Below are 11,723 nucleotides of genomic sequence, written 5' to 3'. Positions count from 1 at the left end.
ATCACCTTGCAGCCATTCCACACATTCTATCACTCTGGGTTTCCCAAGTCCAGGTCAGTCAAGTGTCAGCTCCACCTCATATTCAGCCTATTCAATGTTTCCCTCTCCCCTGCTGAGGCCCAGGGGACCTACCAGGAAGTGCAGATGTGTCCATTTCTGCAAATGTCCTTCTCTCTCCCTCTCTGGATCTTCATTCCTTAGGCCATGTTGGAACAGGGTAGATGGTAACAAGAGGGAAAGTTCTGACATCACTGACTTACATGTTGCTGTTGTAACCCTTTTGTGGCCCAGATGGACTGATCTGAAATTCCCCCTGATGGACAAGTGTTTCCCTTGAGGGGTATCCTTGTGATTTTCCATGACATTCACAAGTTGGGGATTCCCAACATCATAGTTTCCTTTTTAATCAGGGGAAATATTCTGGAACCCACAGCTTGCCACCTGCAGTAGTTACCACAGCCTCTCTGTTTCCCTCAATCTGCAAGCACCATCTGGAGAAAATTAAGCAGCCCACAGGACCCCCATGTATCATAAACACTCTGAACAATTGAATGGCAGAATACTGGTGTGCATCTATCTACCACTATGGATTCTGGACAATTGACTAACTGGTCATATAGATACTGAGTAGATCAGAAAGCTGGATTTAAAAACACATTTATCTGAGAAGTGAGACGCCATTCTCTCTTCCTGTTAGAGTAACTATCCTAGTCATTAATTATCTTGCCTTACAAACATGCCCTAGTCATTCCTGAATTGTAAAATCATCCAAATCGACTTAGTCTCTACTGAGACTGGAGCAATGTGACTGGATTAGGGATGCTCAGCTTGTTCAACAGCCTCCGAACAACCTGACATGAGGGCCAATCTCTTGACTGGCTCTCCTAAGAAGTCAGTGATGTTACTGGGCTGGTGTTGCAGCATCTTTAGGGCCATAGCAGTAATTCTTCTTAAACAGAAAATGGGAAATCAAAAGGTAGAAGGAAAAGTGGGATGAATAAGAGAAAGGAAGAGAAGGAAGAAGGAAGAGAAAGACAAAAGGAAGAAAGGCAGCAAAGGAAAAGTGAGTCTAGGACTTGGGTGGTGAGGATGAAATGCTGTCAGAACACTTTATTTTTAAGGACCCAAATACATATGCGTTTTTAATATCCTACAAGCAAATATCTCATATTCCCTTTTATTTCCATTTTCCCTTCTCCCCTCTTTTTTTTGAAATTGTCCTTTATATTAGAAGTATTGTTTTGTTGTTACTAAAGGCCATAGTTCTAGAGATGAACAAAGCTTGGCAACTCTTCAGGGCAGAATCCAGCCAAATTATCTTCCTTTAGACAAAGAAAAGTGTCACCCACATACAGGAACACTGTCCGCAAAACAAACCTCTTCCCTCATAGGCAGGGTTATTCTTGCCTGAGTCCTGCCCCTGCCTCTACATGGGATGACCCAAACCTTTCAAACATGACAAAATACTCTCTCCCAAAGCAAACTATCAATCCCTCCTTTGGCTCCTCCATGCATGTAAAGTGTCAGCTTTCTTGTACTTTCACTTTCTTCTTCCAAAGGTAAAAGACCATGAAAAAACCCTGCAAACACTTTCTATGTCATTTACTGCCTAAAACACCTAATTCTATTTTGTTACTTGCTTAACTTTCTTTCCTTCAATGTCTCCATGTTTCCAGCAGAGAGGATGATATTTATTAGAGGGAAAATTTGGCAATAAATGGGACAATGGGAAGAAACATACACTCACCAATAGACCACATGCATCTTCATGTATTTGTCTCTTATAAAATTTATTTCAAGCATAAATTTAGGACTTTGCATCAAGCACAGAGGTGGTGACATTGAGAGTCCTCTACTTGCTTGACTGTGACATATAAAGTGAATACTGTAGATTTCAGACAATATTGAACAGAGCTATAGATCTATTACAGAGTCAGTCAGGAATAGCCAAAGAGGGGATATTTGGACAGGATTTAACAATCACTCCCTTGCCATCCAGAAAGCATCGATTTCCCCCTCTTTTACAGATTTCCATGTAACATTACATTTGAAGAAATGGCCCTACTATATCAAGAATAGTAGCAGCGGTTACCGAATGGAAACAAATAAATAAAGAACCTTTTAAGTCCACTGACCTTATAGATTAGTAAGTCACATGTCATGGATACAGTGAGACTTAAACTGAGGTTTAAGAAAGTCTCTATTTTCCAGAAGCAGGCCCGCAACTTGTGGAGATGGAGAGGGTGATACAAACACACAAATTGCTGTATTGCATGGTAGAGTGAAGAATGAGATGTGATGCCAGCACGGTGCTACAGTAGACTGAACTAAAGCGAGGAGCCACCTGAGTGTGTCATAGGAATGACACAAATGGGATGGCTTTATGATGGAGGTTTGAAAGGTTGATTGGATATTGATATGGAAAAAGGGAAACAGTACATCTGTCAATTCATTTAGGATCATCTTATGAATTAAGGAACTCTGACATCCCAGATCAAAGCAATTGAGATATTAATACATAAAGCTTATAAGGTATCAGTGAATAATCAAGTCTGACAAAAACACAAGAATTGTTCATTTTTTACTGTACGTGTTTGTATCTCTCATGATTATGCTCCCATGATATACTGTATATATTATTGTAGGGTTAGAATGGAGAAATACTTGTATGGATTTTTTTGCATTAAGGAGAATCATATATGCCAATTTGGACAGTTTGTCTTTATTCTACAAAGCGACAGGAAACCAAGAACATTTAGTCCAAGAGACCACAATGTCCAGAATTAGAAAAGAGAAACTTTAATGTGGATTGTGGAGTTGTGGCTGTTGGGGCTGGTAGAGGAAAAGAAAGAGATCAGAAAGAGCTGGGAACATTATGACACTAAAAATCAAAGAGGGCCCTGCCAATTAAAAAGATGCAAAGGAATCTGCAAGCAATAAATGCTGGAGAGGGTGTGGAGAAAAGGGAACCTTCCTACACTGTTGGTGGGAATGCAAACTAGTACAGCCACTATGGAGAACAGTGTGGAGATTCCTTAAAAAATTGCAAATAGAACTACCTTATGACCCAGCAATCCCACTTCTGGGCATACACACCGAGGAAACCAGAATTGAAAGAGACACATGTACCCCAATGTTCATCGCAGCACTGTTTATAATAGCCAGGACATGGAAACAACCTAGATGTCCATCAGCAGATGAATGGATAAGAAAGCTGTGGTACATATACACAATGGAGTATTACTCAGCCATTAAAAAGAATTCATTTGAATCAGTTCTGATGAGATGGATGAAACTGGAGCCGATTATACAGAGTGAAGTAAGCCAGAAAGAAAAACACCAATACAGTATACTAACACATATATATGGAATTTAGGAAGATGGCAATGATGACCCTGTATGCAAGACAGGGAAAGAGACACAGATGTGTATAATGGACTTTTGGACTCAGAGGGAGAGGGAGAGGGTGGGATGATTTGGGAGAATGACATTCTAACATGTATACTATCATGTGAATTGAATCGCCAGTCTATGTCTGACGCAGGATGCAACATGCTTGGGGCTGGTGCATGGGGATGACCCAGAAAGATGTTCTGGGGAGGGAGGTGGGAGGGGGGTTCATGTTTGGGAATGCATGTAAGAATTAAAGATTTTAAAATTTAAAAAATAAAAAACTAAAAATTAAAAAAAAAATAAAATTAAATTAAAAAAAAAAGATGCAAAGGATATGAGAGATACAGGAAATGAAATAGACCTTGACCACATGCAAGGAATGAGGCAGACATGAGTCAAAAATGGCATCCAACAATATGGGACTAGTTGAGTCAATCAATGAAAAGTCAGAGAGAAGGGAGGAGATAAATTAATGTTTTATCCAAAAGCACCTGAGCTCTCTTTTCCTGTATTTCATCAACTTAGTACCAGAAATCACCAAAAAAATGTTAAGGTTCTGCCGCAAATGATAGAAATAAGCATGCTATGAATTCTCTGCTAGGCACTCTGGAATACCAGATCCAAAGCAGAACTACCCACTAATAACAAGCAGTAAGTCACTAGTCACTTTCAGCACTTAAATAAGACATACGTTGTAAAGTATAGAGGATGAATGGAAATCAAATGGAAACAACCCATACTTTTACAGAGCCAGCCTAGACAAAATCTAAAACCTAAACCAAATAGAGGTCATGGTCTCTTTAATCATGTGTACACTTTCTCCAAGAGGTTCTCATCCTTTTGCCTGAATCCTCCCTTGTTTGCTAACCCTTCATTACCTTACTCTCAGCAGATGGTCAGCTAATCTCTAATCAAATAAATAATTAAACAGTGTTCAATCCTGAGATATATTCCTATTGATGGACTCTTCAAACTGAAAGGCTTTCTAATCCCCTGAAAGTAAAACTCTAAAACTGGAAGGACTCCTTCACAGCCTCTTTCCTAAATGCCCAGTGGGCAGCAATTATGAGTCTAGCTACTTAGATGTCTTCTGCCATAATTATAACCTGTTTGGATAGTGAAGACAGGAGATGGATAAAGCACTGAAAGATGTCGAGAAAGAAATGCGTGGACAAGTGGAAAAGAGAGCATAAGCCTTAAACACCAATATATGCCTGCACACCAAACCATGTGGTTTGGGAGCCTGGCGGGCCTAATCAGAGATGAATTTTTAAATAAAGCTCTATATGAGTTGGCACTGAGAAGTTTGATTCAACTCAACTGTTTCAACATGATTCTTTGATTCTAAGACTCTAGGCAATTTCTCATTTAACTGCACTAAGTCATAAAGGGACTATTCTTATTGGCTATTTGAACACTGTTAAGAGATCTTAAAGTTCTCATTGCAAGAAGAAAAGTATAACGATTTCTAGTGATGGATGTTCACCTGACTTACTGTGGTGATCCTTTTGATATATATATATATATATATATATATATATATATATATATATATATATATATAATAATTATGTTGTACACCTGAACTGAAAATAACATTATATGTCCATATTATCTATGTATAATGATACCTGAAACTAAAATAACATTATTTGTCAATGTGACCTATGTGTAGTGATCATTATGTTATATACATAACACATATGCATACCTTCATTTAAGTTCAGTCACTCAGTCATGGTCAAATCTTTGAGACCTCATGGACTGCAGCACATCAAGTTCTACTGTCTTTCACCATCTCCTGGAGCCTGCTCAAACTCATGTCCATTGACTCAGTGATGCCATCCAACCATCTCATCCTCTGCCATCTTCTTCTCCTCCTGCCATCAGTTTTTCCTGGCATCAGGGTCTTTTCCAATGAATCAGTTCTTTGTATCAGGTGGAAAAAGTATTGGAGCTTTAGCTTCAGTATAAGTCCTTTCAATGAATATTCAGGACTGATTTCCTTTAGTATTGACTGGTTTGATCTCCTTGCAGTCCAAGGGACACTCAAGAGTCTTCTCCAACATCGTAGTTCAAAAGCATTAATTCCTCAGTGCTCAGTTTCCTTATGGTTCAGCTCTCACATCCATACTGACTACTGGAAAAACCATAGCTTTGAAGAGATGGAATTTGATTTATATATAAAAACATATATGTAGACACACCTAGGTAAGAAAAAAATTATATTTTGGATAAAGAAAACAACTAGTATATATATTTTTTCAAACATGCATTTTACTTATCATGTTGGGTCTAAAAACTTATCTTCAAATGTAGTTTATGTTTCTGCTGATAAAAGAAACAGAAACATGTCTTAACCTGTAATATTAACTGCAGAATAGTTTATTTACAATAGCTAATTTAAACCACAAAATTTTGAAACCTGTAGGCCTGCCCAGTACTCTGCTATTGGTCTTTTAACCAGTTGATCAATGACTTAATTTCTCCTTGACTCAAAAACTCTTATAGGTGCTTAGTTAACATCTATAAAAAAAGCAGGCAGACACTTGTCCTCATGGAACTGATATAGCAGCTAGTGGAAAACAGATAATCTGCAATAAACATGTATCCAAGTACATTATATGGTATGTTAACAGGTGATCTGTATTATTGGAAACTAATAGTAAAGCAGAGGATAGGGTTTAGGGAATAAAGGTGAAAAAAGGGAGGTGATTTAAAGAAAAACAACTTAGACCACACAGAGGGGAGCAAACATACTTTCTTGCATTTGAGATTCAAGTTTTCTCCTGTCCAGGTAGGTCTCTTGGTCTTCTACCCAACTTCAAAAATATTTCCATCTCTGAGGCTCTATGCAAACTCACGCAAACATGGATGTTCTGAACATTGTGCCTCTCTTCAGTTGAACTGGTTTTGTAAAAAATTGTTGGTAAAATTAGTAATATTTTATGCAACAAATTTTGATAATTTTCTGTTTCCTGAAAAACTAATCTCCAAATTATTTTCCATTTTTCAACACACTGTCAGTGACCTAATTATATTATGTTAAAAATTGTATATGTGTTGCTATTCTAATATATTATGACATTTAAAAAATATACACAAAATATAAATTAAATGACAGTGAGATAAAAATAAATGGAAAAGGTAACATTTTCTTCCCCAGGGGATGAGGACACTCATCTTTATGGCCACTGGACTAATGGATTCTGAATGTACACACATAATCATACCAGTAGTTTAACTATCATAATAAAGTAATTTCTTTCATATATCGCTTCAATCAAAGTTCGCAGAATAACACAAGGGGACAAGAATAAAATTATATGTGAATAACTCTCTTCATATGCATACATAAAATTTTGTGAGCTCAATTAAGGAATCATCTTTAATTGTTTTGTTATTCCATCAATCCATCTACTGGGAGATAATCCAAACTCTACAATAGATTTCTTTTTTTCAGGATTTCAGTCGCAAATCGTAATAAATGCAGAGCTATGACTCTGAAAAAAATGGCCTAGTGAAAAAGTTGGCTTGAAGGTCAACATTCAGAAAACTAAGATCACGGCATCCGGTCCCATCACTTTATGGCAAAGAGATGGGAAACAGTGGAAACAGTGGCTGACTTTATTTTGGGGGGCTCCAAAATCACTGCAGATAGTGATTGCAGCCATGAAATTAAAAGACGCTTACTCCTTGGAAAGAAAGTTATGACCAACCTAGAAAGCATATTAAAAAACAGAGACATTACTTTGTCAAAAAGGTCTATCTAATCAAGGCTATGCTTTTTCCAATGGTCATATATGGGTGTGAGAGTTGGACTATAAAGAAAGCTGAGCACCAAAGAATTGATGCTCCTGAATTGTGGTTTTGGAGAAGACTCGAGTCCCTTGGACTGCAAGGAGATCCAACCAGTCCATCCTAAAGTAGATCAGTCCTGGGTGTTCATTGGAAGGACTGATGTTGAAGCTGAAACTTCAATACTTTGGCCACCTGATGTGAAGAGCTTACTCATTTGCAAAGACCCTGATGCTGGGAAAGATTGAGAGCTAGAGGAGAAGGGGATGACAGAGGATGTGATAGTTGGATGGCATCACCAGTTCAATGGACATGGTTTTGGGTGAACTCCAAGAGGTGGTGATAGACAGGAAGGCCTGGCGTGCTGCAGTTCATGGCGTCGCAAAGAGTCAGACTAGACTGAGCAAATGATCTGAACTGAACAGAAATGGTCTAGAAGAATAAATAAAATGTCATATGGATATCATTATGTGTGTATATATATGTATATATATATATGCATTTGTAAAGAAAATTAATGAAAAAATACAGAAGACTTACAGTTTGCAGAAACAGAAAGTGTACTTACTCAGAGCTGAATATATATATATATATATATATATATATATATATATATATATCTCCTAGAAAAAATACTTTCTCAGCTTCTAATGACTTCTTTTTTTTTTGATTTCTAAGCACTTTTATTTAAGAAAATTTGAATGATATATGTATATATATATACACACACAAATAACCTACAAGAACATATTAAATACTGCTTTGTTATGACAGCTGAGCGAACTTTACAACTCTTGACCCTGTTCTATACGGAATACAAAATACCCTAATCAGAATGAACACGCATTAAAACAAGTATTTGAGAACAGAGGAATCATAAACAGGCAGGAAACCAGCTAAGGTGGAAGCACCATCAATCAGCCCAGTAGATAAGCTGACTGTCTCCTAAGCCAACTGTTCATTTTGCCCCGATGCTGTTACTCACAATCTCTCAAGATAATTGATCCTAAGCCTCAATTTCCATTTGCAATGAAACACTTATTTTTCTACCATTTATAATTAATGGACCTAGAATTTTCATTCAAGTTTTAAAAAAGTTTTATCTTCATCAAAAGAGTAAAAATGATTTTCAAAACCTTAATCCTACTCTTAAGCTTAGTGCATGTAATAAAAAGTTACTGTGAAAGAATAATATTTGTAAACATTTGGGTAACTTCCAAAGTGAACTTTAAAGCCAAAGGTATAAGAATCTTGAATTTCCGTGCTAGAAGGGTTTTTTCCTCACAGATTCCTTTTAGGCTTACTTTGGTGTTCAGGATCTCCAGTAATAAATGTAGTCACTCATTTCCACATGCCGTAAGGACAGTTTTCCCAGGATTGGTGTTTGACAAAGGTGGTCCAAAGTTTTAGGGTGCAATCCACAGTTGGCAAGCTCCTCATGAACAGCCTCCTTATCCACTACTTTATCCTTTGGTGGGCAGATATTAAATACAGCAGTTGGCTCATGTGTATACAGTCCTGCAGAAAACGACCCATTCTGTGAAGACTGGAGTAGCATCGTCACAGAGTGTAGAGCGTGAGGCATAATGGGGCCTATAATCTCCAAACTAAACTGATTTCTGTAGCCAGAAAGACCTTGTGTCTTCACATTCACACTTCGAGCCTTAAGCATTTGCATTGTGGCACCTCGGAAAGCTACTGGGGATAAGAGGGTTGGTGGAAGTCCTGCCTGTGGACCTGAGGTAGCAATTAAACTCTTACAGTTGATCAAAAAATTTAGCAGTGTAAAGGTATTCATTCCCTTCACCAACACAACAGACTCTGGTCTGTGATCCATTTGTACTTCATGTATCTCTTTACGCAGCTTGATAGAAAGTACGTCTGGTTTTTTAATTTTATCTTGCACACCCATCTCTTCCAGCCAGGAAAAACCTTCTTCATCCTCATCACTGACGGCTTGCTCCTCCCCATGTTGCAAGCCTGTTCCAGACGCTTTCCTCTTCTCAGGGCCATTTTCTTTTATTAAAGGCAGAGAAAACTCAATATCTTCGTTTTTCATAGCTTCTCTTATACCTCTAGTTGTAGGAGATATGAGAGCTGTGATGACATCATCTCCTGCTAATCCTGCTGCACGGAACAGGATAGTAAACTGATAGGTACAAACGTAGAAATAAGGGCAAAGTTTTGTCTTCAGCAGGTTATATAGAGAAGTAAAGCTCACAGACCAGTCACTCGTTAACACGTGTTGCAAGGTGTCATCATTTGACCATGGAGTTGTCTTTCCAGCCATTTTTCTGTCAGCTCCGATACGAGGGAACAATGGCAGCCAAGACAAGGCAGGGTGGAGCCAATAGATGAGGCTCTGCTGGAAAGCACAGCGGAGCTCCGTGGAGAGTTTGGGATCCTGGTGTAATTCTGTAATGGCTCTTCTTTCAGGAACCTTCTCTTCCCAAAGCAAATCATTTTCTTGATTAGAATCTAAAAACGGGCTCGGCGCCTCCTGCTGGCCGCGGGGAGGGCCCTCGGGAGGCTCGGAGGCGGCCTGTGGCCGGTTGTCCAGGCGGGCGAAGGGGTTCCTTCGGGCCCCTGCCGGGCCGCCGCCGCCTCTACCCGCCGCCGGGAACGGGCGGAGGGGCAGCCCGGCCGCTCGGGCGGCGCGGCGGGTCGCCGGCTCGGGCCCCTCCGCGGGCGACGAGGCGGCGCCGAGGCTCCGACCCCTTTTCCGTCGCAGCCGCAGTGTCTCGGGAGGCCTTTTGAAACTGGGCGAATAGCCGGGCACAGACACGGCCATCTAATGACTTCTAAAGAAAGGGACTGCATGACTGTCAACTCCAGCCTGCTGTGGACTCCTTTCCACTTTCTTCCTCAACTTCCTTCCATTAAATCTCTTCCCTAAGTTATAAAACACATCTCAGGTTTCTGGTTCAGACAAGATGATCTTGACCTCTTTGTGCCCACTCCTATGTTTGTTCTGGAAAAAAGAAGAGACCACTAAAGGGGACCTTGTATAGTTGGCAAGAAGAAGGTGAACTAGTTTAGGGCCTGAAGAATGGAAGAGCAACACAGCAGCACCTAAGAGAAGACAAGCCAGGCCCAGCATTCCTGACCTCTAACCTAGATCAGAAGGCAGCCTGAGTAGGGCTGTTCCTCCCAAGGAATAAACATGAAGGAACACCAGGTGGTGGGTTAGTTGCTAAGCTGTGCCTGACTCTTTGTGACCCATGGAATATAGCCCACCAGGTTCCTCTGTCCATGGAATTCTCCAGGTAAGAAAAGGATTCCCATGACCTCCTCCAAGGGATCTTCCCAACCCAGGGATTGAATCCAGGTCTTCATAAGGAAAGTGGATTCCTTATTGTCTGAGCCACCTGGAAAGCCCAAGAAACTCAATAATGGCATGGATATTTGGAAACTAAAAGGATAAAAACATATGTTAATATTAGATAAAGTAGACTTTAGAGCAAAGAAAATATCTATAAGCAAAGGAATACAAGCATTATATAAGGAAAAAAGAGTCAATTCAGCAGGATATATGCATATTAAATATGTATATATCAAACAACATAATCTCAAAATACTTGAAGCAAAAATATGTACATCATCTGAATACTCCTATAAACTTTAATGATACTGAAAATGTGATATAAAACTTTTGAAAAAGAAATCATCAATCCAAGATAGTTTGACCAGAGAATTCTAACAAATATTTTAAAAATTAAGATCAGTTTGACATAATCTCTTCAAGAAAATAAAAGAGTAGGAAACCATTCCCAACTAATTAGATATGGCCAGTATCACTCTGTATCAAAATCAGACAAAGACAGTACAAAAAGGAAATTTCAGACTAATGTCTCTCACCAATTTGGAATTAAGTTTTCACTCTCGCACATGCAAATCAACCAAATAAATTCAACAATGTATAAAAACATATCTTGAAAGTTTCTGGTTCCTTCCTAAATCTGGTCACATTACCTATCTCTTCAAGGAGTTTAACTGAACCAAGGATACAGTCAGTTAGGGTCCCAGTAATAATATTTTGATACCAGAAACGCAGTGACAAATACTTGAATCTAGGTCAAATCAGAAACTGAATTCTCCCATTAAAGTTAATCCTACTCAGTCATCCTAAATGTCTAGCAAACATAACTACAACTAGATTCATAAGATAAAGAAATCATAGCTACTACATAGAAATGGTGGGTGTGTTTGATATTCTTTATATGCCCCTGGGGAACCTTGGCTAATACAGTTTTGCCAAGAGAGTGCACTGGTCATAGCAAATACCCTCTTCCAACAACACAAGAGAAGACTCTTCACATGGACATCACCATATCATCAACACTGAAATCAGTTTGATTATATTCTTTGCAGCCAAAGGTAGAGAAGCTCTATACAATCAGCAAAAACAAGACTGGGAGCTGATTGTGGCTCAGATCATGAACTCCTCATTGCCAAATTCAAACATAAATAGAAGAAAGTAGGGAAAACAACTAGACCATTCAGGTATGACCTAAATCAAAACCCTTATGAGT

At 39.0% G+C, this 11,723-nt stretch overlaps 1 pseudogene; it reads right to left on the bottom strand.

Moving 5' to 3' along the window:
- Positions 1 to 7,849: 7,849 nt before the first annotated feature.
- Positions 7,850 to 9,982, bottom strand: LOC138425196 (protein downstream neighbor of Son pseudogene; annotated as a pseudogene).
- Between the last annotated feature and the right edge of the window lie 1,741 nt (positions 9,983 to 11,723).

This window comes from Ovis canadensis, chromosome 20, assembly GCF_042477335.2.
Source record: "Ovis canadensis isolate MfBH-ARS-UI-01 breed Bighorn chromosome 20, ARS-UI_OviCan_v2, whole genome shotgun sequence".
Taxonomy (NCBI): domain Eukaryota; kingdom Metazoa; phylum Chordata; class Mammalia; order Artiodactyla; family Bovidae; genus Ovis; species Ovis canadensis.
The sequence above is the reverse complement of the archived record's forward strand: the minus strand, read 5'-3'. Positions and strand labels throughout refer to the sequence as shown.